Source organism: Micrasema longulum, unplaced genomic scaffold (genome assembly GCF_059751315.1).
Source record: "Micrasema longulum isolate JH-2025_06_02 unplaced genomic scaffold, ASM5975131v1 h1tg000341l, whole genome shotgun sequence".
Lineage (NCBI taxonomy): Eukaryota > Metazoa > Arthropoda > Insecta > Trichoptera > Brachycentridae > Micrasema > Micrasema longulum.
This window is the reverse complement of record NW_028277544.1, coordinates 368,590-390,216: the sequence shown is the minus strand read 5'-3', so window position 1 is coordinate 390,216 and position 21,627 is coordinate 368,590. Positions and strand designations below refer to the sequence as shown.

Sequence of the window (21,627 nt, the reverse complement as noted above, 5' to 3'; positions counted from 1 at the left end):
GAGCGCTGGAACCACACATTTTTCTGTTAAATCACACTACGTCCTGTCAGCAATTTTTTCCAAGCCACATTACGTGTTGCAGTCTGTCACAATCTCGCTTTCTGCAGTAAATCTTCACATGTGGCTGCGTTCCTGATCTCTAGGGATCTCATCAGGAAACTTCCGACTGCGCTGGATATAGGGACGGATTATCGTTTATTTCATAGTGGTGTGGAAACTTAGAACGACTTACGCTATACATATCAATTCACATATAATAATACCCGTAGCTTCAATATATATAAAAGATTAAAAGAGAGCCGAGTAGTTGTTGTTTCGTAGTAGTATCGCGATCTTCGAATCAGATAACCGAGGTTTGAATCGCTATTTACCAGTGTGAAAAATAGGTACTGATTTGTCATTCCGGATTTCGATAATATTTTATTTATAATAAAATCTTATTTCGCACGTAATTCTGAATGCGAAGGTTTTTAATTTAAAACGATGAAATATTTTATGGTAGTCATATATTTTTAGTATTTTAAGTCGATAAATTACATATAAAATATGTGACAATATGAATTACTGAGAAGTAAAATACTCTTCACATTTGAATGCGTCGATAACGTCCCGATTTGATGGGATTCTAGCCGATGTAATCCGATGTAAATTCGGTGCGTGTGATGCTTATCAGACGACCTTACGTGAAAATATTATAATGTATTGCTTTATTTAAAAATAATAATCATTAAATATACAGAAAAGTAACCCATTTTGCCACGCTTCTGAATAATATATGGCGATTAAACATTTTAAGATGGAGTATTTGTTAAAATTGTTTCCTGCAGTTTCGATTATTCATATAAGAAGATTTTCTTTAGACTTTGAAAACTCCAACACTCGTAGAAGTTTAAAATTTTCCCCTAAAATTATTTGCGTTCGTAATTTTTAATAATCTTTACACGTACATTTTAATCGAAATAACTTTATTTTATTGTAGCTAAAACATCAATTTATTTATGATACATTGTTAGATGTGTTCACGCCTAATTCGGTTGGCTTGTTATGCAGTTGGGGATGTGCCAAGAAAGTAATTAAAACGTGACCATTGTGTATGCTAAAGTATTCGAAGTATTAATTTCAAATGCCAACAGATCCTGTATGATTTTCGAAATGCTTATTTTATTTTAATGTGATTTTAACCGCGATTTAAATGTACCGCTGAATCTTACTTAACATGATTACTAAAGAATATCATAAGATTATTACTTTATTAAAATATTTTGTTACGATGTTTCGTCAACGAACGATATTTCTTGGATTTTGCAGTACAGATTTGAACATTTCAATTTTACGAATTAAACAATTCACATTCACGGAAAAGTCGCTATAACAATATTTAACCGCATGCATACTGTCGAACGGTTCCGGGAAACAACTTGTACCTGTGTCAGTTCCGCTATCAACTTAATTCATAAATGTGAAATTCTATTTTTGTTATAACCATCTAAAAATCGTCAAAAAAGACATGAAATAATACGTAATTATTTTTAACAATCCAAACTTGAGGATTTTTCTGGAATAAACTCATAAATAGTGATGGAACAACTAAAAAAAGTAATATATTATATTTATTATTTGTGTCAACTGTGGATATTTATCGAAAAATATTTTTTTTCTGCGTTTATTAATTAATTTAATTATTAAAATTTTTGTACAAAATGTTATTTTACATTGGCGGGCCTAATGCCAAATGGCAAATTATTCCAACCAACCAATAAAATTAAAGTTTTATTTTTATAATTCAAGTTACAAAACATATTCAATAGAAAATAAAGTTTAAAAAGCAAAAGAAATATAAAAATAGAAATAAACGTATTTGTTTACCTTAAATCAATCACCTTAAATCAAATCTAAATCACCTTAAATAATTACCTTAAACCAAAACTATTACTCAATGTGGAAAAGGAAAAAAGAGGAAAAAGGAAAGAAGGAGAGATGGAAGAGAAAGGAGATGTTTCTTCAGACGTGATTTAAACAGAGAAAATATATTAACACCTTTGATGGTGGATGGTAGATGATTCCAAAGTTGAGCCGCATGAATACTATATGAGTTAGAGGTTAAAGAGGAATTGTGGATGGGTATTAGGAGAGTGCCATGAGAATTAAAATGAAGAGGTAAACCATGAACTGATAAGCGTTGAAATATTTCATGCAGGTATATAGGAGCGTTATGACTATGGAGTACATTGAACATAAGTGAGAGGGAGTGATAGTCTCTCCGCTGTCTAATTTTAGCCATTTCAGTTGCCTACGATAATCAGAAATGTGGTCATATTTCCCAAGACCAAAAATGTACCTTATGCATGCATGTATTCTGAAGTCGTTCAAGTTTATCGAGTTGCTCACAGCTTAAATCAGTCATGGGAACATCAGCGTAATCTTGAATGGGTAGTAGTAATGTTTGTACAATGGTGCATTTAGTATTAATGGGTAAGAATTTTTGCAACCTCCTAAGTGAGTGTAGACTGAAAAATATTTTGCGGCTCAATTCATTAGTATGAGCTCGCCAGCATAGATGTTCATCCATTTGTACTCCTAGATTTTTTACGGATTTCCTGTATTGAATATTGGTACCATTGACATTAAGAGGATTAAGTGAAGATACGTCTAACTTACTAAGCAATCTTTGACTACCTGCAAACAAAATTTGTGTTTTAGATGGGTTTATTAGTAAACCATACTCTTTTGTCCATGTTGACACGCAATTTAGTGTATTTTTTATATTTTTTTATTTTATTTATTTACAATTTTAAAAAACCCGTTAGGGTTACATTAGAAATTTAATATTGTCTAGTCATTTTATGTCTCGTCTAGTCTAGTTAGTTCAGTCATCATGTGCTTTTTCAGATTGATTTTAAATTTGTCTCCATTAAAAGTTTTCAAGTAGTAAGGTAGGTCGTTGTAGTGTTTAAGTCCATTATGTAGTATTTTTGACTGTCCTGTGTTTGTCTTTGCTTTAGACATCGATTCTATTGCTTCGCTAGTGTTGCAGGTCTGCAATGAAGATATAGTTGTAAATCATCTGCATAGAGATGATATGAACAATTGAGACATTCTGCTATCGGATTGATAAACAGGGAAAATAGTAATGGTGATAAAACTCCACCTTGAGGTGCTCCAGCGGCAATATTAACCCATTCCGATTGATGATTTGGTGTTTTGATGCACTGTTGTCTAGCTCGGAAATACGATCCGATCAGAAATTAACACCGATTGCATTAAATTTTTATGATGTGGGGTTAAGATGTACAGCCTTTTTGATTGAAATAAAAAACTTACCAAAAATTAATAAAACATACCAAACGCATTACACCAAGGCGTTAAAAAAACTGGCAAAAAATTTATTTTTAAATTCTTGTGTTTTTTTGCATTATTGACTAGAAATATTTTTTGTTCTTCTTTTACTATCTTTTTCACTTCCCTACAACTTTTATAATAATAATATTCTACCTAATACCTACAAACTTTTTTGACAATACTGTCTCTTATCAACTGTCCGGTATAGTAAAGCCACATCAAAAAGCGTCCTACATATTATGTACATACCACATACACGTTATGCGTTACATTGTTCTTGTTTGGGTTATATGCATACGAAGGGTACAAGGCTAAAACGGGTTCATTGCATATTTTTTTTTTTTGAGGTATTAATGCCATTTTTTTCTCCTGAACGAGATCAACAGTATGAAATAAATACTAACAAAAAGTGGCTCGATGTCTCAGAAACAGCTGGAAACAAGCTCGTTTTTGTCAGTTCCAAAAAGTTTTTTGAAATATTTTAAGCCTACGTTTTTTTTGTTCTTTTCTGATTGTATGTTAAAAAATATATTTTATCAATTAAACACATGTTTCATAAAATACATGAATCGAGAGTTCTACGTTTTTATTTTTGTTTTTGCTCTCTTGTAAAATTCGTTGTTTGTTCGTTATTTTATTTTATTCTGGATTTTTACAGCTAAACAAATTAGAAATGTATTAAAAATACTAGAGCCAATTGAAAAAAAATCCACTGTTAATCTAATACTATACTACATATAAGAAAAGAGTTTACATAATTGTGTGTGTGCGACGTTTGTATTCATGTGTGTATGTGCGTTTTTGAATGAATGTTTTAGGTGCGCAAGTAATAAATAAATATATTTAAAACGTGTATTTATATGGAAGAGGGTACAGAAGAAAGCTTGGTACTAGATAGGTTTGATTACTAAAAAAAATTGAATTGGTATATATTGAATTAATAATGTGCAACTAGTTCTTTATACATACGGTAGGTAACTACAAAATGTACACAGGCAGGCTCCGGGACGTAGTGGTAAAGACGCTTTACTCACGCACGGAAGGTTTCGGGTTCGATTCCCGGTAAGAACACAAAATTAAAATGTGATTTTTCTCAAGCCTGGGGTGTTCTGTGTTATAATTCACCACTGTAAATGGACCTCCTGGCCTGTTGTGGTGCAAAAAAATGCAGTGCATACGATGTAATGTCAACAATAAACAAGGTAGGTAACATACGCATACATAATGTATTAATAAATTAATAATGAGCCCATTCTTGCCGTGTACCCTTCATAATATGTATTTCCTGACCCGGCAAAGATTCGCTCCGGAAACATTTGCATTCCGCTGTGGAATTTCAAAATCATGACTACTTTTGTTTGATAACCGCGGCACTTCGTGTAAAGTGTGTGGCACTCATTCAGCATTTTTATTTCTGGTATCTTTGTACCTTCTTTATATCTTTGTTCCCTCTTTATATGCCGTCAAAGAGTCGAGATCTACTCTGTATGAATAAGTGAGAAGCTCGACTTGTTTTTTCCCTTTTGTAGTTTTGCGGTTTGTGGTCGATTTGATATGTTAATTTATACATTTATTTATTGCAGAAATATATATCCTTACCCCTGTTTGTACATAATATTAGTTCGAAAACTATTGAAGAGTAATTTGATTTGTTTTATTGAGACCGGTTCCGTAAAATATTATATTTGTGGAAATAAAAAAAGATAGCCCAGAATTTTTTTTCATTGTAATGCTGTATGCACCAGATCGCGATTTCTGTGATAAGAACAACAATTATTATAATCAAGGCTTCTACCAGGTGCCAAACATTTCTTTATTATTTTTTTAACGGACGGAAAAAATATATACTTATGCGTGTTCAAAAACAAACAAATCATCACCCGTTTCCCCGCGGGAATAGTCAGAGAAGATAAAACGCTAAATCACTCTGTGTTTGAATATAGACCTCGTTTCATCTACATTACAATACATCTTCCCATGCACGCACGCCGATTATTCCTACTCTTGACATGTCCATCTTCAAGTATTCGTTAAATTTGGTCATGCCTTGTCTTTCTCGGTTTTCCTCGTTCTCTGCATCCACAAACCTTCGCATCGTAAATCCGTTTAGCCACTCTTTCGCTGTGCATTTGTTCTACATGTCCAAACTAACTCGACACACCTTTCTTGATTTTGTCGATAACGCTTGTCCTCAGCCTTACATAATGCACGGACGCGTGTTCAGTTCCATACTGTTAATATATTTTTAATATCTAAATAATGACATATATATAGAAAATATATATTCGGTGTAGCAAATATCGAAATACATATATGTTTGTCCGTTACTGTGATGTAGTTATCCGATATTGATTGTTTCATATTGCAGGAGACTGTAATTTCAGGAAAATCTAAATTGTTACATATTCGCAAATTTCATAATATTTTCGCCGCGCTTAAAAATATTCTGGTAGCTTCCGTTGACTCAACTCATACATTTTTATCGTCAAATGATTCAATATATGAATACCTAGATTTTTTAATATTTATTTACTTACGTTGATAAGAAAAATCTAATAATTATTATTGATAGGTAGTAGGCAATCACTAATCACGACCAATCACCGTACATACAATAGTAAATTACTTATGTGTTATACCATTTATCAATTAATGCAATAATGCATTGTTAACGGTCATTATTAGCAGCGGTAGCTAAACGGGCTAATCAAAATATTGGATCATCAATCTAATTAAATTGCCTTCCTTTATCTCAACCATCGTAATATGTGTATCTATTACTAGCTACATTACCTACATTTTTTCTGAATTTTATATTATTATAACACAAACATAAGTATACTTGTACATATATTCATGTTTGTGTAATAAGCATTCCTATAACATAACCGTTGTAATAGACTGGCTCATGTCACAATTATTTATGACCGCCCCACGCGCTTCTTTGCCCGCCTTCTGTCCTTTACGATTTCACACAATTTTGTTATATTTACAGTTATGTACATTTGAAAAAAATAATATTACGTTTCGTAAAGCTACTTTGTTGAATCTCTCTACAATGCGTGAGATTTATGGTTCGACTCCTTAAATAATTAATGTATTTAAAAATCGTTACAGAACAATGATTTTAATTAAAAATATCAATAAAATTCCTTGATTATGTTTTGCTTTGTTTAATTTGACCATCTAGCGCTTTCGCCTAAATAGGCATCTTCAGAACCTGTGCAAAAACCTTTTTATCAAAATCTTCAATTATGGAGTTGTATCTAAAAAAAAATATATATGCGTTACAGAAAAAAATATTTAATTTAAATACAGTAACATATGTACTTTGGCGGACTTATTGCTAAAAGCAGTATCTTCCAGCCAACAATAACGTACGAGGGCGGATTGAAAATGAAGCTACCTAAGTAGGAAAAAAACCTTGTTTTTTTAAAAAAAAACATTTATTTCTCAACATAGTCTCCTTTTACTTCGGCAAACTTAGTAAGACGATATTCCAACTTTTTTATACCGTTCCGTTTTCGGGAACCTCTCAAAATATGCGTTAGTTTCGGAAACTTCTTCGTTTGAGTTAAATCTTTTTCCTGCGAGCCATTTTTTCAAGTTTGGAAACAGAAAAAAATCACTAGGAGCTAAATCTGGACGATAAAGTGGATAATCAACCAATTCGAAGTGTATTTCACGTAATTTTAGCATCGTATCTAATGCTGTATGAACCGGTGCGTTGTCTTGAAGAAAGAGCACTTTTTTCTTCTTTAAATGTGGTCGTTTTTCCTTGATCGCATCATTCAATTGATCCAATAATGCACGATAATACTTTCCTGTGATTGTGGATCCTTTTTCAAGATAATCGATAAGCAATATTCCGAGTGCATCCCAAAATACAGTGGCCATAACCTTGCCAGCCGATTTCACTGCCTTTGCCTTCTTCGGAGAACTTCCACCAGCTTCCACCCATTGTTTCGATTGATTTTTGGTGTATAGTGGTGCACCCACGTTTCATCAACAGTTATTAATCGACGCCAAAAATCAACAGGATTACGCTTTATCATGTCCAAACACTGCTGTGAAGTGGTCTCTCGAACTCGTTTTTGTTCGACACTGAGCAAACGCGGCACCCATCTTGCCGATAGCTTTTACATATGCAAATGTTCATACAAAATGTTGAACACACGTTGATATGAGATGTTTAACATTTCAACAATCTCACGCAACTTCACTCGGCGATCATTCATAACTATATCGAGGATTTTCTTTATATTTTCTTCATTAACCACCTCTTTTGGCCTTCTTTTTGATGGCATTGTTGCAGTGCTTGTTCGGCCGCGTTTAAATTCAGAAATCCAATTTTTTACCATGTAATCTGACGGAGCAGACTCACCGTAATGAGTTTCGAGCTTTTCTTTTGTCTCTTTCGCCATTTTCCCTTTCAAATAATAGTGTTTAATCACTGCACGAAATTCGCTTTTTTCCATTTTTCAAGAAACACAAAAGTTGTTTACTTCAAAAGACTACAACAAATAAACTAATCGATGAATTTGGGTGACATTTTAACAGCTGCCGTTTGACAGATCGCAATTTGGAAAAAAAATCTTTTTTGTATTTGTGCTGCCATCTAGCGCTAGGTAGCTTCATTATCAATCCGCCCTCGTATGTATGGACGATAAGCAAGTTTTTATATTTTATTTTTTGTCGATTGTACTTTTGTGTCACATTACATTACATGATATGGCGCATCACATCTGAGGACTTTAAAGATAGGTGTAATTAATTAAGCGGTATTTTTCAATATGTCCTAATGTTTGCACACAAATATAAGATTTAACCCTCCAGGGAGTTGTAAAGAAAAACATTTTGCAACAGAGATGAAGAACATTTTTGAGAAGGGAACATAAACTTCTACGCATTTACAGAGCTTATGACCTTCATTGGCTGGTTTAAGTGACCATTTTACATTATCTACTATTCACCATTCTACATATTCTCGAACATCTATATTTCTTAAAATCTTCCATCTGCAAATCTTTTCCAAAGAGCTAAAACCTTTGATGATATGGGTCTGATTCATCTGACTGAAGTATTTCACCTGCTAAGCAACGCAACACCTGAAAACATTTTTCTATTTCTTGGACCAGTTGCTTCGATCAACAATATTTTAAGTTTGTCCAAATGTTTGTAAACAAGGACTGATTATCAAGAATAACATATTACAACAGAGATGGAGAGCATTGTTGAGGAGGGTATATAGAAGTCTATTCATAAACAGGGCTTATGCGGCTAAAATTTAATTGATCAAGATACCGAAATTTCTTTGTTGCCTGATTAAATTTTCAAAATCAATTTCAACAAACTTTTTTAAACCCCGTTTAGCGTGCACAGACTGCTAATATTTTTTTGAATAAGTTGATAAAATATTCAGCCTTCGGGATATTTTAGATATTATGTAACACAAAGAAATAAATGTATTTTTTTAATACTCTTCGCATTTATGAGATATATCATTCCAATGTCATGTGATTCTTAGATAAATCATTCTTTGAACTTTCACATCGTTGGCATTTATGTGACATAAAATGAAAAGGCGCCTTTTTGGGAATATAAACTTAATCATATAAATAAACTCAAATTATTTATATTCTTACCTGTTATGTTTTAAAACCGAACAGCGAGGACTCCATAAAAGTAAGAAAATTATATGCTTTTGTTATTTTTAAACGCCGTTATTTCAAAATCGCACCATCAAAAAAAAATTAAATGACATTAGATGGAAAAATAATTTCTGGTTAAAAATGGACTTAAAATTTATATACACGTAAATAAATAAAATAAAATTTATTTTCGACTGGTAGATTACGCCTCTTGAAATTAAGACTAAGCTCAGGTACATATAAAGACGAAGTATTTAAGCAAAATATCTTCCGACGATTTAAAGATGATAGATTATATAAAAAAGCGATCCAAGCAAAATTAAGAAAATTTGCTTGGACTTTTTGTTTTTAATAAGAAATACAAGAATTTCAAATCACACAAATTTTGTGGCAGTGTGGCAAACGCTTAAGTAAAATTTTGCCTTCAATAATTGTTTAAAATATTTTAATTCCAACTCTTTTTTATAGATTAAAAAAAAAAATATTGTAAACATTTCATTTTTGCAGTATGCTTTCAGCAAAATTGTAAACCCGTCTATTGACCAATATGAAAATGACTTCTTATGAAACTACAGCCTTAGTTAAGTCCATGTGGTGGCAGATAAGTTTGATATTTGAACATTATTTTTCTGTCACTCTTGCATCGGACTGATTATGCCTAACTAAAGACAAAATCGACGTTTCGTTGTCCCGCTTTCCGCACCTCAAAACTGAACCGATTTTGTTTTCTTTTTTTAAGAAAATATCAGAAAAAAATTTTCTCTGTCGGTACCTTTTGCGTTTTTCAAAAATAGTAATCATATTTATTCACCGTGCGTCCGCAGACGGCAGATAAAACTAGGCGCTTTTAGGGGTTTTTGGATGGTCCTAGTTCCCATGATAAACATTTTACCAAAAAAATAAAACGTTAGGGACACGCCAATAGCAAATATCTGTAGTGTGTTATAAATTACTGTGCAAGTGCCATAATCCAGGGAGAAAATACGAGAATACGTTCGTATGAAGAAAAGTCAGCCGCGATTCCTCTTAAGCCGTTATATGAAAGTAGATAACAAAGAAATCGAAGAACGAAATCGTTGAGTACATTAATTTTATACTGAGATTGAAATTCCGGGGAATGAAATGGTTAGAATTCCTTTAAAACAAAGAATATCATTCGTAGGTACTCTGTTAGCACAAACACAATAAAATGAAGTATCGTTTACACGTGGACAATACGATAGATAGGACAATTTTGTCTTGTCCCAGCTCGATGAACAGACTCGACTGCGCAGGACAGAACGCTAGGACAATACGAAAATTCTGCCCTAGTTCACACGTGAACGCTACGAAAATGTAGAGAAATGAGAGTTCACGCAAAATATTATTTATTTTATACCAAGATGTATTCGAAATGTTTAAGGACGAAACAAATAGACGCATTCTTCAAAAAAAAAAAATTAAATGAAAAATAAATGCACACTGCAAATAAATATTGTTGTCATGTCATACCATATATATGTGCTATAAACTTTTTAACAATTAAAAAAGAAATGGCCCACGCTCAGACGCTGTAGTCTTTGTGGGCATTTTTTACAATTTATGTTATAGCTTAATTTAAAGATTTATTTTTCTAAAGTGTATTTTTGTAATTATATTTCTATGTAAATTAATATATGTATAGATAAACAAATTTAAAAAATTAATAATAATGTTTTTTTTCTGTCACCATTTTCGGCACAAAAAATGCGCGGGAGCGACACGCAAATCGCTAATGTCACATGGCCCTGTCCATGCGCGCTCGCACGAGGACAATGTGGCAGCGCGCGGTGGTGTGGCTAATCATCGTTCCGCGGAGATAGCCTGCCCGTCTAACTCCATGACAATGTCTCAGAACAATCGAGTCCTGGGACAGAACAATATTGTACTGTCCCCGTAAAAACGGCATTTTATTGATGAAAAGATAAGTAGCATGGTAACTCTGAATGTTAAATAAATGCTCACGAAAAGAGAGAAACGATAGACACATATACAGGTTTACATAGATTAATTTAATTTTTTGCATTTTCTCATTGTGAACTATTATGTTATCCACGGTACGGTAAAATTAAGATGGATTGCTATTTATTATATTTTGTATTCAGCGCTACTCTTGGGTAAAAATCCTACAAAAGGAAATCGAGTAGAGATGAGTCGGCCTAAATGACGTTTGCCTGGCATTAAATAAATACAAATAATTTTAATTCAACCACTCTATTATTTTATCTTGCCATGTGGATTTTTACTAAGGTGTGAAATGGGTCTTTCAGTTTTCATGTGCTCTTTATTATTTTATCCTGTAGTAAATACATTTTCAATATTAATAATATAATATAATTATAATTTTGATAAAATAAAATGATAAAATATCAATTAAACTTTTCAGTTTAGTTTATCGATGTCTTTGTGACCTCATTTGCCATAAGCTTGAGCGTATAATATAATACATACATGAGCACTGTTACGTACCTACATGTTTAATAACCATGCTAGAAAATGAAAATAAAGTTTTAATATAGTTGATTTCTACCCTTGAACACCAGGCTCGTGTGTCTGCAACCAAACCAATTTATTTTTTATTTCTTTAAAGGTTTATTTATTTTAACAAATCAGTAACATACATAATTGTATTTTTGTTCCCGCAAAGCCGAAGCTTGTCTGCGGGTTACATTACATTTAAAAAAAATAAATTATAAGTACTTAAGTACATAGTTTAATAATAATTGAAGAATAAAATTTATTTATATGCACACTTTTTTATACTTAAACAATATTTTTTTGACTATTTTTTAAATGAATTTAGATTTTTTTCCTCACGATTTTCAGCTGGTATTAAATTATACAGTTTTGGTACTAAATTCCCATTGTTCTATCTCCATAGTAGTTCTTCTGTCGTGGCGTGGTTAAACCTATAATATCAATAAATAAATTCAAAGTAAATTTAAATAAATTTTTTGAACCCGTGTAAAAACAGCATTCCATTTTAATTAGTATTATCGTATTATTATTTTATGTTTTTCTTTTTATATCGTATAAGTTTATTTTCCTCGTGTATTTGAAATTATATAAATTCTAATAAATCAATAACTATAACAGTGTAAGTCACTCTCCAGGCACAAGAGCTAGTTTCTTTTTTTGGAGAGTTACAGTTATAACATTTACTAGATGTATAAAAGTAGATTTGTATTAGAATTTAAAAAAAACATGTATCTTTTATCTAAATATATTGATTAATAACAAAAATAATTTTAAAAAATTCTTAGTTCACATTACTTAATTATTTGTGTCTACCGGTTTCTTATCGACGGATCAACCCTGAAGAAGGACTATTTTGTCGTATTTTAATTTATATAATAGTAGGTATGTTTTCCTGTGAGGACAACATGCGTCTATAGGAGTGTAAGGACTTGTAATGTTAACTGACTTATCACTTATGTATGTATTATATTATGCGCATTATATAACTTGGTTTGTTTTGTTCCTAGATACTAGATACCTTTCTTATCTAATCCCGCAGGTTGACAAACGGGGTAAACATTAATTTATTATTTAACATTGTTGGCAGGTTCATCCACTTGTCACTAAGTGGCAATCTGGTGGCAAATCACAAACTGCTGATTACAACAATCCGCTGCTTCTGTTGTTTGAAACCATCTCCTCAATTAGTGAGTATTGTTATACTTTAATATGTTAAATTGAATTAATTTGAGTGTAGCATTAAAAGTACTAAAATTAATCGACAAATCTTTCAATTCTAAATCTTTTCTACTTTTGTTATTTTTATCAAACAAATCTAAAGGGTAGGTAGTTTAACTAACTAATTTTAAGTTTGAAAAAAGAATAAAATTTTATTCCAAGAAAAACGGATTGATTTAAAACGGTATTAACAGATTTTCCTTCTTCTAATCCTGATTATTTACCAAACCTGGCATTTAAAACATTTGTATCGTTGATTTGCTAATTTATAAAATCATCAAATCACCGATACCCTCTTTATATTATGATTTATTTAAAAAAACAAATCTTAGCTGGATATCAGTACTTTTTTTTTCGCGGAAAATTAAGTAAATCGCAATGAATGTGTAAATTTACATTTTTATCAAGTTCAATATTATTGTAAAAAAAGAAAAACGGTACACTCAACAAAACAGATTTATTACAATTTTTTTATAAAAAATATGTGTATTTGATATTATCTCTTATCGAAATATTTCAATTTTAGGGTAATTTTTTATTAGTTGCAATTAACTTGCTAAAAAAATGGAAATCTTTTACCAGCATTAAAATTGATGACTTAACTTAATAGGCCTTATGGTAAAAAATATTTAGAAAGATGAACTTGCATTCTCGGCGTTCATTTCCCATAAATACGAGCTATCTTACTCAGAATCGTATTTTGCTCTCGTTTCCGCCACGATTTCTGTTTGGTATTTTGAACCGTAATGTAAATGTAAAATTGTTCGATTATTTATCTTCTTATTTGTATAAAACATGACACCATCGCGTTGCTTATGTCAAACAAGTTGACAAGTTTGTGGCTAAACAAAGCTAAAGAAATATCTCGAGTGGGTGATTTTGTACTTATCAGCCATCAATATATTTTTCTTGGTGGGAAATTGTCACAAAGTTATCACTTTATTTGCATTTAAAAAACCTTGGTATTCGGTAACCCATTAAAAATGTAGGTCTTCGGAGGTTTAGATCTACATAATTCAAAAACACCACTCGATTCATGTTTGCACCGTTGAATTTACAAACAATTATTTCAAACATTAAAACCATGGTGGGAAATTAATGTGCAGAAGAACGCAGGATCCGGCACTACGGAATGAAAAGCTACTCGATAAGGCATATTTTTAAAGCTAAAGAATTGGCGAAAAATCACATAACTAATTTGACTTAGTAAGTGAATAAACAAAATATTGTAACTAGCGTATTTATTTGATTTATTGGTTTTTAAAGTGGTATATTTTTTGCTATACATAGATATGATTTGGGAAAATAAATGCAATATTGATCAAAGAGTACTCCTCACTAGGATAAACTGTTCTAAAGAGCATTGTACACTAAAGTTTATATTTTCTTATTTTTTTTATTTATATTTATATTTATATCATATTATTTCTTTATTTCTACAGCCTTTTACATTTACAAAAAATACAATTGATTTATTTAAACCTATACATGAACATGTGTAGGCTTGTATGAAAAAAATATATTTATCCTCCCAAAACAAACGTGTTTTTATGGATAATTAAAAATTTAATTAAAGATGTATCGACATTAAATAATGTGTTTTAAAACGGGCTATATTTAATTTGAGTCAAGGTTCGTAGTCCATAGATATGTTGCGTAAATCAAATTTGTCAATTGCGTAATTTCAAGTTGAAATTCTGCCATCGTATAATAGAGTAAAGATGTCCTGATAAGTGCACCAACCGGCGGCGGCGGACTGTACGCTATTCAGTCTATTCACCACTCGCAAGCAGAATGATGACTATCAACCAGCAAGCAGTAAGCAGTAAGTGGTGCACACCGAGAATGCCAATTGGTATTATTATTAAAGCTAAAGCCAATATTCTGCAGGCATACATATATCATAATACCGAGAGATGGTTGCTACTGCGCCGAGACGACATACGTAATATTAAAAAGACGCCTTGACCGACAACGCAACGTTGGTTCTTATCTTTCGTCGAGATTTGATCAATTCAATGAAACGCCTTAAAACAGGCAAATTAATAATGTTAATAACATGTTTTCAGTTGTCTCATCGAAAACAAAAATAATCTTGATTTCCTTTTGATTATCGTTTTTCTTATATTTTAAAATTAAATATGTCTTTATTTATCATCTCATTTACTATCACACATTCCATAACACAAAATATACAAAACCACAAAATAGCTTAATCTATAAAGGGTTAAAACTGTATAATGAGATGCCTGAAGGTATGAAGAATGAAAGAAAACTTATTGATTTAAAACAACGCTGTTATGTTTACTGTAATAATGTAGTACATATTGTAAACATTAGTATTAGTATAGTAATTAAAATAATTTAAAATATTTTTCAATATTCGCGCTCAGCCACCGTACGGGCTGGGCGTGAAATATAGTTCCTCTCCAATCGTAGCTTATAATCTTATAATAAATTTAAAAATAAGTTGTTATATGTTAGAAAACAATGAGTTAATGTTTATAAGTCGTTAGTGTGTAGTGGTGTAGTCATGTTTTAGACAAACAGTGGAAAAAAGAAGACTATTTATTTAATAGCATTGTTTTATACTTTATTCTTAACAAAATATGTGACAAATAGTGAACAATGGAAACTTTAAAAAAATAATGCGGCTGTAACCTTTAAATCATAAAATTTTATGTGAATCATGAAAACCGTTTAAGAATGCATCACCCATACACCCATAATTAATAAATTACAACAGTGCTACTAAAAGTGAACTGACCTTTATTGAAAAATACATAATATTTCAAATATCTGCCTTCTAATAACATACAGAATGATAAATCAAACCGCTCATACACGCGTTTGTGTAATATTCATGTTAAAAGTGAATTGAACAGGAATGATGCGTCTCATAAAATGAAATGATACGGACCAAAATGGACACCAAGTCGTTGGAACAATAGGCATAATCCCCCAGTCTACACACGTGCGTTTCCCGAAATTCTCCAGCAGCCAGTGGGCCACATGTTGACGGTATCTACCTACTGTCTACAAAAGATTATCTTTGGACATCTTTCTCCCTTTTTTAACCATGGAGTTGATACAGTGCTTTATTTATTTAGTTTTTTATTGCTTACTTCTTGGCAAAACACTTGACAAACTTACTACTATGCTCTATTTTTTCTAAATTTATTGATATCATTCTAACTTTGATGGAATTCCACTCGTCCATGCGCTTTGTAGCTGCACGATGATTGGTTATCTATCTTTCATATATCAACTTTAAAATACCTAAATTTTGTAAATGGGGTCTAGAATTCCAATCGTCTATGCGCTTAGTAGCTGCAAGACGCGTTGTAATCTTACTCCTTTTTATTATTCATATTATTATTTATTTTTTAGTATCATTAATACACTAAATTAATTTGTCAATTTTTAAAATGTGTAAATGGGGGCTAAATTTCTAACTGTCTATGCGCTCTGTAGCTGCAAGACGTTCTGTAATCTAGCTCCTATCTGTTATAATTTTTGATTGATCTTAATGAAAACGAGGAACTAGAATCCCAACCGTCCATGCGCTCTGTAGCTGCAAGACGTACTGGGATATTTATTAATTGTACAGCGCCCTTGAGGTGATTTTCACAAAAATGGTGCTATATTAATTATCCAACTATATATATATATATATATATATATATATATATATATATATATATATATATATATATATATGTATATATATATATATATATATATACACGCATGCAATATTTATTTATTTATTCATACAAAAAAATAATAACGTATCCTAACTCTATGGGGCCAAGAGCCCTGTGTTGAGTTGGGATACGACATAATGGAAAGTGAAAGCATGCATATTATTAAACAATACCAAAAATAACAAATACAATATTATTACATTCCTATATATTTAAATGAACATCTGGATACACACTTAATCTTTTAAATATAAATATATATATAATTCTTCTGTACGTGTGTATGTCACTGAACTCCTCGTAAACGGCTAGATCGATTTTGATGAAATTTTAGGTTTAGATTCACGATTGGACGCGGTAGATCTTTAACAAACAACGCACGATAACGACGAAACGAAAATATTTAAATGTCAAACTCAATGTCAAATGTCACTTAGTATATAAAGGTTTTTTTAATAAAGGCGGGTAGATGTTGAAATGAAACAAAACAAGCTGTGTGTGGGGTATTCACAAAATATTTTTTTTATTTGAAAGGCCCATATGTGCCATTCAGTGTGAAATGTGACATCGTTTAAATGCCCGCCTCGGCTTCTCACGGTGGCACGAATCCGAGTGGTCCAATTTTCAATGGCTCTTCGGCGTAGATCTGGCTGAATTTGAGCGATGGCCTGTGTTACGTTCACCTTTAGGACATTGGTCAATTGTGGTATATGTGTGACTTCGAGAAACCCCACAAGAAAAAGTCTAGCGGGGTCAAATCGTATGACCTTGGTGTCCAATTTAGATCACCCCTGCGAGAGATAACCTTACCCTCAAATCGTTCATGCAGAACGTCAATCGTGGTATCCGCTGTATGGCACGTAGCGCCGTCCTGCTGGAACCACATGTCGTCTAGGTCCATATAGTTCAGTTTGGGCCATAAGAAATTGGTTATCATCGTTTTGTTGCGGTCGCCTTTGACGATGACCGCCTCACTAACGTCGTTTTCGAAAAAGTACGGACCAATGACGCCCCCCGCCCAAAATCCACACCAAACGATAACTTTTTGAGGATGCATTATCACCTGGTGCACCTCGCGTGGGTTGGTGTCGTCCCATATAAGGCTATTTTGCTTGTTAACACAGCCATTCACCCAAAAATGAGCCTCTTATTATTTTTCGGCAAAAATTGGGGTCGTCTTCCAAACGATTCAAAGTCCAGTCAGCGAACAAACGGCTTTGTCTATTGTCATGAACTTTGAGTTCCTGGGTCAGTTAGATCTTGTACGGGTGTAAGCCTAAGTCCCGACGCAATATTCGCCAAGTTGAAGTCTGCGAAAGGCCGAGTTCTTGTGCGCGGCAAGGAATCGACTGCCTCAGGTTCTGCTGTACTCTTTCACGGACAGTGACAGGCAATGTTCTATACATACATCTATTCAATATCTCGCATCAGTCTCCTACAATGGTCTCTTCCCTTAGACTAAATCCAAACTTGTACTCTTCTCCTGAATAGGAAATAAATAAATAAAATATTTGTTCATACGGTGAATATTTCGCTGTTCCTGGACTAATCACCTTACCTTCTTGTAACGGATACTTGAGATACGCCGCATGCCGCACTAACGTTGACAGTGCAGTGTCCTATAGACCGCCAGGTCCGCACCATAAGGGTTTCATGATGATGAATTTACTATTGTCGCTTTTAAAGCGATAACACCGATCTCTATGTTTTTTTATCTGTGGGTTAAAGTGTCACTCTCCTCTTATTTCTATAACAAAATATAATCAACTGCACCAAAAAAATCAATCACTTACTCAAATTAATAAATAAATAATAGGTTTGTAAGGTTCATAGAATCGATTGCTAATGTTAATGTTTGACTGCAGGGAAATTCAAACATACGAAATATCACCACCTTCAGTTGGTTGTTTTTTTCAAAATTGTGACGTTGTAATTAATAATATACTATACTTTTTTTATATTTTTATTAAATTGAAAACATACTATACATAATTTTATATAATATTCCCAAGGAGTTTTAAAAAAAAACTCATTTAAGGACTTACAGATTACAATATTTATTCAAAGACGTTTTTTATATTTTAAACTAGGTAAAGCAGAATAAAAATTATGATACACTACAAATTAAAAGAGTATAAAAAACATTTAAAATTAACAAAATAAACATAATACTAGGTATGGAAATAAATTCAAAATGATGTATACATTATACAATCTGGGAAAGAAAAATTAAAAAATATAAAAAGTTTAAAAATTACATGTATGTATATATTGCATATATACAAACTGAACTAGTACGAGAGTGCAGTGCAAATGTTAAAAATTACAAGAAAAAAAAAGTTTTTTTTAAATTAACAAAATATGCTCACACCCAATACAGGTTAAAAAAATATCAAAACGTATTAAAATAAAATACGAATCGGCGTTATTGCACAAAATAAATCATGTTCCTATATTAAAAAATATATTCCGAGGAATACGGTAAATAAAAATCATTAAAAAAAAACTCATCTCTACGCCCACAATATATTTATATTTTTTCTCGGTAGGGTTTATTGATTCACATCAGTCAACATATTGGCTTAGATTTGATTGGCGTTGAGCGTGACGTTTGCAAATTTGTATATCTTAATTGGAAGAATATAATTGCTTCAATTTTTTATTGTGTGTTCTTTTTTAGTTTGAGTTTTATGTGGTGTAGACTATAATCAGTATTTGCAATCTAAAGCATACAGATCTGTTCCAAGGCATTACGTAATCTGTAACAGTCACTGGTTTAACGCTCATACTTATTCCTATTCCTATGTGTATGTAGTATGTACATTATGTATAATTCTAAATAATGTCCGTACTGTTGTGTGTAATATAAAAATGTGTCTCGCTCGTCGAACTAGCCGGTTTGGAATTAGATTTCAGCTGTGAGAAAGTGGGCTGCTAACTCCTGGTAACCTACAGAAACAGTCGGTGTAACAATGGCATATCCACAGATGTCGAGTTTTGGCTCTTATTCTGAGTCACGCTGCCGTCGTACCACCATTAATTACTGTTTATCCATTTCTGTTCGAGTACAATACATGTTGTTTAAACGGGGCAAAACGCAAGTCACGTCCGAGTAGCCAGAGGACTGTCGCCGGGTCGCTAAGTTAGTGGGTTACGAACTTTACAAGTTACACGGCGCCCGAGTTAAGAATATTTGAAAAGTTTTTTGTCTCTTGATAAAGAAAATGATTCCTTGCTTTTTTGTACTTTTGTTACATTCGATTTGTAGTGGAAAAGAAAATCTGTTTTGCTGATTTAATGCAACCGCAAGGTGACTATTGTTGTTTTCTCAATATTATACTCAACATGTGCAACTAGTTTTTTTTTCTTGTGTCATATTATCTCTATACGTTGAAAATACTTTTTTTATTGTTAAAGGGCCGTTAACATGTGGACAATACAATAGATATGACAATATTGTCATGTCCTAGCTCCGTGAACAGTCTCGACCGCGCAGGATAGAATGCTGGGACAACACGAAAATACGTTCACACGTGAAAGCTGCGAAAATGAAGCACTGCGGCGTTTATTACGAGCGTCACGATAAATATTATTAATTGTATACCAAGATGTATTGAAATTGTTAAAGGACGAACCTTATATTAAAAAGGATTGTCTTCATTGTCGCCATTTTTGACTGAAACATTTTTTTGTGAGCGACGCGTTGGCCACGTACGATGGGGGGTGAATCATTGTTCCGCGGAGGTAGCCTACCCATCTATCTCGGTGGCGATGTCTCGGGCAGGGTTGCCAAATTGTGGGGAATTCCCCAAACTCCGGGGAATCTCAACTCGATTGGGGATTTATTAGGGATTGGTATTATGCGGGGAAAAGGCAAGGATTTTAACATTTTACCATTTATTCATTTACCTTTAGATAACACATCGACAGTTTGATGTAAAGTGATTAAAACATCAATTATGATGAATGAAATCGATATTTTTTTAATAGCAACACACCATCATCTTCAAATAATAATTCGGGGATCCCTTTTTTAACGGAAAATGAAAAAAATGACAGTCGAATGAGCACATTAGGTACTAGTACAAACGACTGCTTACGTTTTGTTTTATTCTCTTTCAAAAATAATAACGGTTTTTTGCAAAAAATGATGAATGGTTGTTAAAAGTTGGTGATAAAAAAAGCGCAAGATAATCCTAAGGTAGGTTACTAACTAAATTTTTATATTCCAATAAATTCTTCTTAAAAGCCTACAAACATCCCCTCGAAATATCGAGGATGATTGGGCCTTAAGTCTATTTTGTTTGAATTTAAAAATATTGTAATATTATATGTGAACATAAATGGCAAAGTTACCGGTGGTGGACTCTCGCTACACACTTACGGTTCTAGCCAGTTTGTATTTAATGTTATTATATGTATATTTTATGCATATATTTTATTAAAACTGTTTTTTTCTTTTTTTGAGATAATTATCTGGGGAATTTGTGGGGAATCGGGCCTTTGATTTCTTCCCATTTGGGTAATTTGATCTAGATTTTTGTGGAATTTGGAAAATTGGCATTGGCAATACTGGTCTTGGGACAGTGTTTTGTCCTACATATTGCTATTTACACGTGGACAGTGGTCAAGTCCTGGGACAAAACAATATTGCATTGTCTACGTGTAAACGGCTTTTAATAGAGAGGGCAAAAGTTGCATAGAATTTGTTCAGTGTGTAATACAAAATATTTTGATTTTTTTAAAAATATTTTTCATTCAGGACAAAAAATTTGCCTCGAAAGGGTACTCTACATCCAATACATAGTAGCTACCTATGGTATAGTGGGCTGGGGAAGTTGCACAGCGTCTATCATGAACCCCTTGGTAAATGGACAAAAATTAATTTTTAGAGTGATATAGATAGTGTTTTTCTGGGTTATTATGCCGTGTTTGTGGGCTTTGTATTGCCGACGTTTCGGAGCACATTGCAGTGTCCATCTTCAGGGCTGAATGTATGAGTGTAGTTTTTAGTGTGTTTAATTGTGAGGAATTTGTACCGTGTCGCAGTCGGGCAATGTATGTGGTTAAGTGTGTGGAGTTTGTACCGTGGGCTTTGGAAGCACCGGGTACCATGAGGTTCGTAGTCGTAACCCATCATCCCTGTTTATGTTATTAGGATGCTTGTATATTTCTATGGCTTCCTTTATTAAACGGGTTTGATGATTTTTGGGCTT

The 21,627-nt window shown here is 32.6% G+C and overlaps 1 protein-coding gene across 5 annotated transcripts in view; it reads left to right on the top strand.

Moving 5' to 3' along the window:
* The window catches only part of LOC148282291 (adenylate cyclase type 1-like), a 338,437-nt gene that overhangs the window by 45,705 nt on the left and 271,105 nt on the right, over positions 1-21,627 (top strand). For all 5 annotated transcript variants that reach the window (XM_088225291.1, XM_088225290.1, XM_088225293.1 and 2 more), the window contains exon 2: positions 12,574-12,673. The gene's annotated coding sequence lies outside the window, so the exon portion shown is untranslated. The remainder of the gene's footprint in view (positions 1-12,573; positions 12,674-21,627) is intronic.